The sequence below is a fragment of the Sus scrofa genome, chromosome 6 (assembly GCF_054392235.1).
Source record: "Sus scrofa isolate SSC_HxYL_T2T_F1_AM1 chromosome 6, Sscrofa_HxYL_maternal_Yorkshire_Landrace_v2.0, whole genome shotgun sequence".
NCBI classification, from domain to species: Eukaryota; Metazoa; Chordata; class Mammalia; order Artiodactyla; family Suidae; genus Sus; species Sus scrofa.
Window position 1 is genome coordinate 9337987 of NC_139388.1, and position 12915 is coordinate 9350901.

Consider the following 12915-nt stretch of genomic DNA (forward strand, 5'->3'; position numbering starts at 1 on the left):
CTGGCTGCCCTTTGCCTGGATGGAGAGGAAAAGAAGCCCACTCAAGGACCACGGATGCTGCCCATAGTCAGAGGGCAAGGTGGAGGCGGGGTGGGGTGGGCGAATCTTGGCTGGAGATCCAGCACCTGTAAAGTGGTCTCTTCCTTGGGTAACTGATGCATTTGGGAGAGTGAGGACACGGTTCCTTGGGAGAGGGGACTGGGCTAGATCTTTAAAGGGTCTCTGCGGCTCCCTGCTGTGCGGGTTCCGGAGTGGAATTTTGCGTGTGGATGTTCGTGCTCTTAGCCCTGCTGTGTGTAGGGCCACAGGGTCTTCTCACAGTGCCATGGCCCCTGTCAGGGTAGAAACAGCCCGTGGTGCCTCCAGTGCCATAGTTCCAGGGGTGACCTTCAGCCGAAAGAGGTTATTTCTTGAGCCTTCACGGCCACTCCCAGTGCCCTGTGGGTGGCTGTCTCCTTTATAATTGGCTGGGAACCCATGCACAGAAAGCATCTTAACATGTACCCGAGACTTTAGCAAATAACAATAGAGACTCTGTCTCTCCCCCCCCCCCCCCCCCCCGCATGGAGGGTATACATGGCTAATCTGCCCAGCCTGGGCCAGTTCCACCCAGTGGGCACAGCCAGTGGAGACTCGCAAAGACAGTAGGAGGGGAGTTTGCTGTTTCAGACTTGACCTCAGGCCAAGGAGGCTAATCTCATCTGCCTGCAGTAGCCCCTGACTCAAGCTGTCTACTTCTGGCCAGCGACAAGGCTCAGCCACGTGCCCGTGCAGCCCAGAGGGTCCAGCCTCGAGGGCCACGTGGGGAGCTGCCGCATTGTGAGATCTCGCGGGACTTTGTCGTGGGACGCGAGAGCCGGAAGTAATGGTTACTCTGCTGACCCAGTGTTGGGAGCCGAGCAGGAGCTGGACGGGAAGGCATGGGGAGTGGGGAGTTTCTTTCTGCCTCCTCCCCCCTCACCTCCCCCCTGCAGATCTTCATAATCACTTCTCTTTTTCTTCTTGTTCCCTGCACACTCTTTCTTGGGTCATAACCTTAAAGTTAATTTCAGATAATGGTCCCCAGCCAGCCGGCCAGCATGTGCGTCAAACACCGGGCAGGGTCCAGCATGTGGACATAGCGGTGGGCAGCAGAGCTCTCGGCACCACCCTCGTGGAGTGTCAAAGTTTGGGGGAGCAGAACAGGTGCAGGAAAAGCCAAGGTGGCTGGGAGTGGAGGGAAGGGGTGGAGCATCACTGGTGGGAGGAGCTTGTCGGCTCCCTTCATGCTGCATCCGTATTGGCCAGGATGCTCCTTTCTGGCAACTCCGCTCCTTGCAGGTTATGCTCTTGAAGTGGACCCATTTAGGAGGTGGCTTTCCTTGCAGTTGTTTTCATGGGTCCACTTTGATCTATGGAATCATCCCACTCTAAGGCCCCGTCATGGAAATGGCATTTCATCTGTAGATTCTGCAGAGAGGGCAGTAGTCTTTGTTTGTTTGTTTGGTCTTTTTTGGCCACACCTGTGGCATATGGAAGTTTCCAGGCCAGGGATCAAATCCCAGCCACAGCTGACACCTATGCCACAACCACGGCAATCCTGGATCCTTAACCCACTGTGCCACAGCGGGAGCTCCAAGAGGGCAACGGTCTTTAACCTTCTATGTTAGTGGAATTCAGATCTGCTAAGATGAGGTGACTCCTTCTTGCCTTTGCAGCCAATGTGTTGGCTGTGGCACTTTTTTCAGATGCTGCAAGATGACCCACATCGGTGTCAGGCTTCAGAGAGACAAAATGGAACCACAGAGGATTGCTTTCCGAGGCGTGTCAACCTAAAAGGGAGGTTTCCACCCTGGGGACGTGGCCAGTGTAATTAAAGCTGGGCTTTGCTGGCCACGCCAAGGACTAGGTAGAGAATCAATTAAGTCCGGTCCTTGCTAAAGGCACACAAGTTTCTCACCTTAACTTTGACATTGATGACCTGAAATAATTGTGTAACTTAGGGCTTCTGCATGCTCTCACAGGCTCTGTCTTATGGCTTTCTCATCATAAAGAAGGCTGTGCTAAAGGGGGGCTCAGCCTCAGCGTGGAGTGGAGTCTGGCCCTGCTGGTGCGAGCAGACCCAGCTGTCCGTGGGGGAGCGTCTAGGGAATGACCTGACCGCATGGTTCTGGTCACTGAGCTCATGAAACATCAGCCACTCTCCCTGTACCAGGCACACCGGGATTTCTCCCGAAATGCCACCCGGCGCTCTCTCGCTGCTCTGTGCGGTGAATCCCCACCCTCCTTTGAAATAGATGCCAGCAACTACCATCGCCGAAACCTGGGCTCAGCACTTTGCATCCCTTTGCTCATTTCATCCTTCCAACCACCTTCCACAGTAGGTAAGACGCTTCTTATTTCACAGATGAAGAAATAAGGTCAGCAGTCTTGGTCTCCGGGTGGGGAGGGAACAGAGGCTCTTTCTTTTCTGGAGAAGATTTGCTGATGTGGGCGAATCCAGTCCCCACATCCCACCCTCCCAGAGGTGCACACTGGCTGGTCACTAGTGAGTGGACATCCTTCTTAGCCAGAGGAGGTTAAGGGCCGCCAGCAGGAAGCAGGCATAAGGCTCTGGGCTCTCAGGCACAGCTGTGCCATGCTGCTGCCTAACTTCCGGGGTGTGGGTCACCCTCCCTCGGGCACCCAGCATCCCAGGATCCTGCTGCGCTCTCTTGTCATGAGTCCATGAGTCTGGTGGGCAGGGTACTAAGCCAGTGGCTCCTTGGGAAGTCTGCAGAGAAGCGCCAAAGAGACAAAAGGAACAGAACTCCGCGAGTCCGGTAAAAGAAAATGTTCACCAGGTTGATACAAGATGCTCCATCTTCAAGGCCGTCCATGTAGCCCACAGTCTAATTATTGGCCACTGGAGATATCATCGTAGAAGGTTTTCCTGTGGAAGTGTTTTATAACGCATCTATAAATCCAGAGACTGAAGATCAGCCAACCTACATCTGCTCACCCCGCCCCCCCCGTAACACATACAAGCTGTTCTTACCTCGTTATATCTTAAGCTTCTTTTCTCAGTGAATCTGAGATGTAATTCATTACACACTTGGACTTTATGGTGTGTTTATGCTGATTCGGATTACAGAATAAATGACTACCTGCAGTTTAAAAAAAAAAAAAAAAACCTAATGAAAAAACAGGCATCAATCAGGAACATTTATGAATAAAGCCTTTAAGCATCCATATTTAGAAATATATATGATATTTAGAAATGGATCTGAAAAGACTTATGTAATGTGTTTTAATCAAATCTTGAAGAGAAATTGGCCAATAAATCAAATCTTGAAAAGAAATTGACCAATAAATCAAATTTGGAAAGAAAGTGACAGATAAATCAAGTCTAAAAAAGAAAACAACCAGTATATCAAATCTGTGGTGTATTTATTAAAGCAACGGATCCTGGTTTTTTTGTAAACTTGTGTCTTTCCTGAGCCTGTGCTTTAGGAATGTATTCAGGAAACGAGATAATGAACTGTATGTGTGTATGATAATACACACAGACAAGATACTCATGCTTTTGAGTGTGTGTGTGTGTGCATGTAACACACACAAATAATTGTTAAACCCAAATAGAGAGTCTGGAGTGGGACAGAGAGGAGAGAAAGCATCAGTTGTAGGCAAACACCCAACACCCACCTCACTTTTATGTGGTTTCCAGGATTTATCTATATATAAAACATCCTTCTTATATATAAACAGCCATTTTTTTAATATAAAATCCAGTGGACCCCAGCAACAGAATTCTTTGGGGACCTAGAGCAATAATATCTGATGAATTTTAAATACTCTTTTGCACAAATTAGGTTATATCAGTTTCAGAAAGGGCATTTTTTTTGCATCTGTACAGCAGTATATAGAATATGATATTTCATTTATTTTAGAATTTGTTTTCACCAAAGATATTTCTAAGTATATATAAGTATACTCACACAAGTGTGAGTGGGGCGGGGGGTGTATGTGTGTGTGAAGAATGCTTCTGAGTGACCAGGTCTCTGTGTATCTCTCTTTCTCATTGCCTTCACCTGAAGTAATAGATACCTTATTTCAGAAAGAAACTTAAAAAAAAACAACAACAACAAAAAAAAACAAAAAAACTTTGGGCTGCTGCTCATGTCCTATGCAGTCACATGTCCTGTATTTCCCAACATAGATATGAATTGAAACTGCTTCTTTGCCCCCGTAATGGAACTTGCAGTTGTCAAATCATATGTCCCAATGTCTGAGCTTGGAAAATCTTATTCCCTGTATTTATTTATTTATTTTTGTCTTTTAGGGCCACACCTGCAGTATATGGAGGTCCCCAGGTTAGGGGTCAAATCAGAGCTGCAGCTGCCAGCCCACACCACAGCCACAGCAGCGTGGGATCCGAGCCGTGTCTGCGACCTACACCACAGCTCACGGCAACGCCAGATCCTTAACCCACTGAGCGAGGCCAGGGATTGAACCCGTGTCCTCATAGATACTAGTTGGATTCATTACAGCTGAGCTACAGCAGGAACCCCCTGTCCCCCATATTTAGATGCCTTGTTAATTTCCAGCTTATAAATGTCATGTAAGTCCATCCTCTCCACTGTAACTTCCAATGAGAATATTAATAATTGATCAGTTGTCAGGTTAAGTTTACAGTTTTTTTTGGATGAGTTCGACAGGTAACATTGTGTAAATTTAAGTTGTACTGCATGTTACTTCGATACATTTATATATTATAATATGGTTGTCATTGTAACAATAATTATCACATACATAATTACAATATAGTATTATTATCTGTATTTCATATATTATGTGCCTTTTCCCTTTAGTCCATACACCTGAGGCAGGTCCTCATTCCACCCATTTTACAGAGGAAGAAACTGAGTCAGAAAGAGAAAGTAACTTGCTCAAGTTCCCACAGCTGGTGACCAGCAGAGGCTGGCTTTCCTTTTTCCCACATTCAGCAATATTTACTCCGTTTCAAAAGTGTACAGTCATGTGAATGTTACTTTTAGGGCCAGACCCCCAATGCCCATCTTTCTCTTGGCTGCATGATGCTGCTGCTTGAGGTCAGCAATAAAATCAAAGATGAAACATGGATGGACACCTTCTTCCAGTGCTTGTGAAAATTTGATCCTATGTCCTCATCTAAAGCCAGTTGCTTCTTTTAGCTCCATCCTGGTCTTACGTGAAATGGGATTGTTTTAATTTGTAGAAGTTTCCATAAAGATAGACTCCCCTCCTGGGAACCTTAAACATGATCACTTGAGTGGCATTTTTCAAAGATGCTGAAATTTTCGAGCCCTCATTTCATCCCAGGTCACCCCAATCCATACAGAAACGGGTGTCAATTATGGTATGTGATGAGAAGCTTATTTTCCGTGGTGGTTTTCAGGATTGAGTCTGTTAGAGCCCACTCTGAGTGGGAAAAAATAATTCTTTGGCTGATTTTGATTTTCATCCAAGTTACTGCATGGTAAACATTTAAAATAAGATATCTCACATTATCTTACACTAAGGTAGCCATAACTGTGTGCTCACAATGATAAGACTTTTTTTTTTTTTGGCTTTTTACCTAATGAGATTGGATGTTAAGGTTTGTTCAGTCTCCTTAACCCTTTGATGATATTGGTAGATATTTATATATTTTATCTATAGATTTCCAGTAGATCTTGGAACATTATCTTCTGGAATCACTTGTCCCCTTGGGCGGTTTGTGGAAAATTCACACCTTTGGCATCAGAACCGGCTTTATGGGCGTGCGATGTGTCCGTGCAGCCGCGGCTCCTTGCTCAGAAGGGTGCCACACCTGCCTCCATGCTCTGCATCCATTTTCTGACACGCGGGATGATGTTTGAGTGAAGGGTCTCGAACTGTCATCTTGTGGGCCTCGAGAGGGATGCAGCTGGTCCAGCACTGCGTTCTCCACTTTAACCAAATACATCTCTTCTCCACGTTTGATGTGCTAGCATTGGAGGTCCACCGTGGCTCTGAATGTCCCAGTGCCAGTTGTCACTTCTGTTCTGTACGCCTTTCTTGTTCCAGGCTTACTTTCTTCCTCCCAACCCCGCCCTGTTTAAAGATGGAATTTAAAGCCCTGGAGGGAAAGACTCGCAAGACCCTCTGTTTAATATCCTAGGGGTTTACGAGGAAACAGGCAAACCACAGAAACGTACGCACGCCCCATGGCCTCGTGGGACGTGATGAGAGATACTGTCCTGCTCTCAGGGAGCCAGAGGTCCCTGGCCCAAGGTGGTTTGAGCTCAAGCAGCACGGCCTTGGGCCTTTGTGGGACGCATCTCTGCTCTGGCCAGTGTGAAAAATACGCAAGCATATCAGTCTCCCTTAGCTTGGCTCTTCATTCTGTAACGTCAGGTTTGCCACTTGGAGGTGATGGTGATATGATGACATCGGCCAGTTTGCACATAGGAACAGCATGAACGTATGATGTTGACGAATACGCAAAATATCAAATGCCTGTTGATATTTAAGTTTTTATAGGAAAAAATAAGGATGGAATATCATTTAGGAAAATAACACTCTGAAATCACTCCGCATGTCCTCTAAATCAGCATGTCCAGTAGAACTTTCTCTGGCAATGGAAATGTATATTTGTGCTGCCCACTGCAGTAGCCACCAGCCACGTGCACTTGAAATAAGGCTAGAGTGACAGAAGCGCCGAATCTTCCATTTCAGCTAGCTTTCGTTAACTTAAATTTATTTATTTTTTGGAGTTCTTATCGTGGTTCAGCAGAAAGAAATCCAACTAGGAACCATGAGGATGCAGGTACTATCCCTGGTCTCGCTCACTGGGTTAAGGGTCTGGTGTTGCCCTGAGCTGTGGTGTAGGTTGCAGACGTGGCTTGGATCCTGCGTGGCTGTGGCTGTGGCATAGGGTGGCAGCTGCAGCTCTGATTAGACCCCCCTAGTCTGGGAACTTCTACATGCTGCAGGTGCAGCCCTAAAAAAAAAAAATTATTTTTTAATTTTTTATTAAAGTACAGCTGATTTACAATGTTGTACCAATTTCTGCTATATGGGAAAGTGACCCAGTCATATATACACATACATTCCCTTTCTTATATTATCTTCTGTCATAAGAAAGGTCTATCCTAAGAGCCTCTATGCAGTTCCCCGTGCTGTACAGTAGGACCTCATTGCTTATCTGTTCTAAATGTAAGAGTTTGAATCTACTAATCTCAACTCCCCATCTGTCCAACTCCTTCCCCACTCCCTTTTGGCACCCACAAGTCTGTATATAACTTAAATTTAAATCATCATATACAACTAATGCTTGCTATATTGAATAACACAGAGTGCTAGTCTACTTATTTTTGTATATGCTCTTTAAAAAAAAAGTAAATTTACAATGTTGTGTTGGTTTCAGGTGTATGGCAAAGTGATTGAGTTATATATATTATATATATGTGTAAAATATATATATTCTTTTTCCGACTCTTTTCCATTTTAGGTTATCGCAAGATCCTGAATGTAGTTCTCTATGCCATATAGTAGGTCCTTGTTGGTTATCTATTTTATTTTATTGTATTGTATTTTTACTTATTTATTTTTTTGTCTTCTTAGAGCCGTGCCTGTGGCATATGGAAGTTCCCAGGCTAGGGGTCCAATCGGAGCTATAGCTGCTGGCCTACCACAGCCACAGCAACGCAGGATCTGAGCCACGTCTGCGACTTACACCACAGCTCATGCCAACACTGGATTTTTAACCCATTGAGCGAGGCCAGGGATCGAACCTGCATATTCATGGATACTAGTCAGATTCTTTTCTGCTGAGCCATGGTGGGAACTCCTCTGTAGTGTGTATCTGTTGATTCCAAATTCCTACTTTATCCCTTTCTCCTTCCCCTTTAGTAACCATAAGTTTGCCCTCAATGTCTGTGAATATATTTCTGTTTTTTAATTAAGTTTATTTGTATCTTTTTTTTTAGATTCTACATATAGGTGATATCACATGACATTTGTCTTTCTCTGTTTAACTTACTTCACTTAGTATGATAATATCTAGGTCCATCCATGTTGCTGCATATGACATTATTTCATTCCTTTTTATGGCTGAGTAATATTCCACTGTATATATGTATCACAACTTCTTTATCCATTTATCTGTTGATGGACATTTAGATTGCTTCCATGTCTTGGCTTTTGTCACTAGTGCTGCTATTAACATTAGGGTTCATGTATCTTTTCGAATTAGAGTTTCTTCCAGATGCATGTCAAGGGGTGAGATTGCTAGATTTTTAGTTTTTTAAGGAACCTCCATACTGCTCTCCATAGTGTGTGTATCACTTTACATTCCTGTCAACAGTCTAAGAGGGTTCCCTTTTCTCCATACCTCTTTAGCATTTATTTCTTATTTGATGATAGCCATTCTGATGGTGTGAGGTGGCATCTCAGTGTAGTTTTGATTTGCATTTCTCTCATAATTAGCAATTTTGAGCATCTTTATATGTTGACCATCAGTGTATCTTCCTTGGAGAAATATTTAGGTCTTCTGGCTTAAACTTAAATTTAAAAAGCCATTTTCAGTACTGTTCATATTATATTGATAGCACAAAAGAATTATTCCTCTTATTTTTGTACATGCTTTTTAATTTTATATCCAATCTTATCTTTTTCTCTGGTTGGCCACATCTTACCATTTGCCATGTGCCTTTAAAAACTTATCTTTACAAACTTCTCCCCACCTTTTAGTCCAAGATTCCACAATGGAGGGTCTTGGTGTGGCTTCATGTGTTGGTGGAAGAAGAGAGGGCCTGGAAATTGCTCAGCTCTACGCTTAGCATTGAAACTTGGCCAAACCTGAGGGTTGCCATGTCCTAACAGCCCAGAAGATGGGACATGGAGACAGAGAAGCCCTGCTCAGTGCCATGCCTTCCTCTCCTGCCCACAGTGGAGCAGAGAGAGAAGGGAGTCCTGGGGAAGTGGTGTTGCCTCCTTGACAATACCCACTCTTTGGGTGAGCATCCTTCTCCTTGGGGTCCAATGTAAACACTTTGTTCTCCACCCCTTGTCATCTTAGCATCAAAGCCTCAGCATAGGTACCATTCCCATTTTATACACAAGAGGAAAACAAGAATCAGAAAGTGACTCTGCTAGGGCAGTGTTGCTTGTGGGAAACAGTAGTTTGGGCCAGACTGTGTTTGTCTCTTGCCCTCTTTTAAAAGCTTGGGAAGAATATTCTTTCATTACGTTGTTAAGGGTTGTAACACATTATCAGCTGAATAACTTTGTCCAGTGGAATGCACAATTCAAAGTGACATGGTTCTGCTTAAAAACAATCTTAAGATGTGGTACATATACACAATGGAATACTACTCAGCCATAAAAAAGAACAAAATAATGCCATTTGCAGCAACTTGGTTGGAACTAGACATACTCAGTAAAGTAAGTCACAGCAAGACAGATACCACATGATATCACTGATATGTGAAATCTAAAATATGGCACAGGTGAACCTACCTACAGAACAGAGACAGACTCACAGACATGGAGAGCAGATTTATTGCCAAGGGGGCGGGGGAGGGAGTGGGATGGCCTGGGAATTTGGGGTTAGTAGATGCAAACAACTACATTTAGAATGGATAAACATTGAGGTCTGAATATACAGCACAGGGAACTATAGCCAATCACTTGTGATAGAACATGACAAAAGACAGTATGAGAAAAAGAGTGTATGTATATGTATGATTGGGTCACTTGGCAGAAATGGAAAGACCAATGTGAATAAACTATAATAAGTTTTTGTAAAAAATCTTAACATTTGATTTTTATTGCCTCCATGGTTGCAAGAGAGAGGAAGACAGAGAGATGTAAGATCAGACATAAAACACATGCAGGCCCCAAAGGCTGAAACGTCATAGAAAGGGATGGTGTCTTTTCTTTTATAGGCAAGCTTCTGCCAAAGTATGATGTAAAGACCATTCAGGGTCTAAATCACTTAGAAACAAGCACCTTGAACTCCTCACGAAGCCTCTCATGATCTGCTTGCCATGGCGACTCCAGATTAACCAAGGCCAAGGGCAGTGTCATCGACTGCCACGGGGCTGAGGTGTGAGTCCCAAAAGGGAAGGAAGCTAAGCCCTTCCAGCCCAGGAAACCCGGTTGACCCCTCAGAGCACAGGCCCCAGAAAGTCCCAGCTTGCGAGTTGCCCCGGGGCCCGAGCAGCTTTGCCACAGTCACGAGACTGGACCCGTGCGCACAGCCTGGAGCGCTTGGCCTGCAGGGTGGGAAAGCAGTTCCCTCTTTCTCGGACTGCTTCCCTTTGTTGTCCGTGGGCCACGGAGGCTCTGGGGGCAGTGGGGGAGGTGTGATCTGGAGCCTTGCCATAGGCCCCAACCCGGAGCCACTGACCCCAGCCGCTTGGACGACGCCAGTCGGGAGGCTGGCCTTGACTCTATCTAATCCAACAGGCACTTACTCATCACGTGGCCCTGTCCAAAAATAACACACACTGGGGGCCTTGGGGACACCAGGCCCAGCTAGCGAGAGGCCCTTGCAGGCCCGGGAACCCACCTTCCTGTTTGCCTTCCTGGCCACCAGCATCGCAGCACCTCCCCAGAGCGCCGAGGGCCCATTGGGTGTTCCTGGACTGGCATCCTTCTGGGAGCCCAGTGCCCACCACTGACCGGCCACTGGCTGTGTGAACTGTCATGCGTGGTCACCGAAAGGCAGCAGTGCCTGGAGTCAGGAGAACTGGGAGGAGCCAGCCTATCACATGCCACCAGGACGCTGGCCCGGGCCAGCCCTGAAGCTCTTTTCTCATTATATAAAATCCTAGTAGCTTAGGGATGCCAGGAGCACTGGTAGTGCTTTGTTTGAATTCAGGCCTGTCGTTCACCTGCAGTGTAAACGTGAGCCTGTCGTATTATCAGTGAAGCCTGGGTTTCCTCTTCCTGAAAAAGAGAGTCGTTCTTGTGTGACAGTGTTGGGGTGGCGCTGAGGTAGCAATGGACCTAGAGTCCCTGCCAGGGCCCAGCAAGGCCTTCTCCCAGCTCTTGGCATTATTGCTTCACTCCACAAGGACTTGAACCATGGGTGCAGGTGTTTTCTGCACCTAGTGTGCATCGTCTGCCAGTTGGGAGAGAGCTTTTGGAGGTGAGGCAGAGTAATTCGAATCAGGATTATTGCCCCCAGTTCGGGAATGTGTGGTAGCAGTCAGTGCACGTGGGCTTTTTGGAGTCACAGTAGTAGCAGTCACAGCAGTAACAACAGTGGTGGTAGTAACAGCCAGTGCAGTAGTGATAGCAGTAATAGTAGCAGTCACAGTAGCAGCAGCAATCATGATAGTATTAGTGGTGGTGTGGTACTACACCAACAGGAGTAGTAGCAGTGCAGTAATAACACCGGTAGTTGATACTTGCAGTACTAAAGTAGTAGTGGTGGTAATGGTACTAGCAATTGTAGTAGTACTACTAGTAGTAGCAGCCAACCTTGATTATGCTCAATTCTCCCATGGACCAACATCTTGACTTCTCCCAACTGTCCTAAGAGAGCCGCTCTTGCCTACGTGCAACAGAAAATGATTGGTTTTGATGCCCCTAGTCATGTGCATCTTATTTTATTGAAGTATCGTTGATTTGCAACATTGTGTTAATTTCTGGTGTACAGCAAAGTGATTCAGTTTTATGTGTGTATATACATTCTTTTCCATTATGATTTATCGCAGGATATTGAATCTGGTTCCCTGTGCTGTGCAGTAGGACCTGGTTTCTTAATCCATCCAATACTTAATAGTTTGTATCTGCTAATCCCAAACTCTCCATCCATCCCTACCCACCCCCACCCCTGGCAATCACAAGTCTGTTTTCTGTGCCTATGTTTCTGTTTCGTAGGTATGTTCATTTGGGTCGTATTTTAGGTTCCACATATAAGTGATATCACATGGTGTTTGCCTTGCTCTTTTTGACCTCGCTTCGTGTGATAATCTCTAGGTCCATCTGTGTTGCTGCACATGGCATTATCTCATTCTTTTGATGGCTAATAGTCCTTTTTATATATGTACCACATCTTCTTTATCCGTCCTTCTGTAGATGGACATTTAGGTTGCTTCCGTGTCTTGGCTGTTGTGAATAGTGCTGCAGTGAACCCTGGGGTCCAGGGCTCATAGTTAGATGCACAGTTGTTTCTTTCCAGTCTGGGCTGTGAAAAAGTCCATCAACAACAATCACCTGGTTGGGACCTCACCAGGTCATGCTCCTGTCTCTGTGGTGCCAGGAAAGCAGACACCCAGCAAGGTGTCCATTTTTCCACAGCAGCTGCCAGGGAGCTCACCATGGGCACTGGGCAGCTGTTGAAGATGGTTGGGGTGATGGCAGAAGGGACCCCACAAGGTGCTGACCCAGCCCCCCAGCCAGTTTTCTTGTTAGGCAGCCAGCAGTCCTTTGGCATGTGCATACCTTTGGGCTCAGAGCAACTGATTTTACTCCGAGGTTGAGTGGTTGGTAGATTGTTATCTGGATTGTTTGGTTCTTGTGATTCTGCCTGTAACCAGGAAGGCCAGAGCTCAGGGCTGGGGAAGTAGTACTGCTGCCTGAATGGTAAGCTAGTCCTCTCTGGAGATGCCCTCTCTGGGGGTGATGTGGAGATGCTGTATTCTGTGCTGTCTGATAATCCCCCACCCCCGACATTCCTGGACAACCTCTAGTGCTCCACCTGCCTAGTGGCCATCAGGGTCCTTTTGGCAGTGGCCCTAGGGCTTCAGTCTCAATTCCTAACCTGTAGCAACAATAGCTTTACAATGGGAGCCTCTCCCAGTAGTGGCCCCCGGGAGAGATTGATCTGGTGGTGTGTACTTAAACTTTTTTTTTTTAATTACAGAAATAATATAGTCTAATACTTAGGAAAAAAGCCAAAAAAAAAGAAAAAGAAAAAGCAAAAATTGCTAATAATCCCAT

At 45.7% G+C, this 12915-nt stretch overlaps 1 long non-coding RNA gene across 1 annotated transcript; it reads right to left on the reverse strand.

Annotated features, from left to right (window-relative positions):
• Window positions 1–383: 383 nt before the first annotated feature.
• Window positions 384–10707, reverse strand: LOC106510470 (uncharacterized). The gene is made up of 3 exons (XR_014805381.1): window positions 10535–10707; window positions 3017–3125; window positions 384–2911 (listed from the first exon to the last, which is right to left on the reverse strand). It is a non-coding gene; the product is annotated as an uncharacterized LOC106510470 (long non-coding RNA).
• Window positions 10708–12915: the final 2208 nt, after the last annotated feature.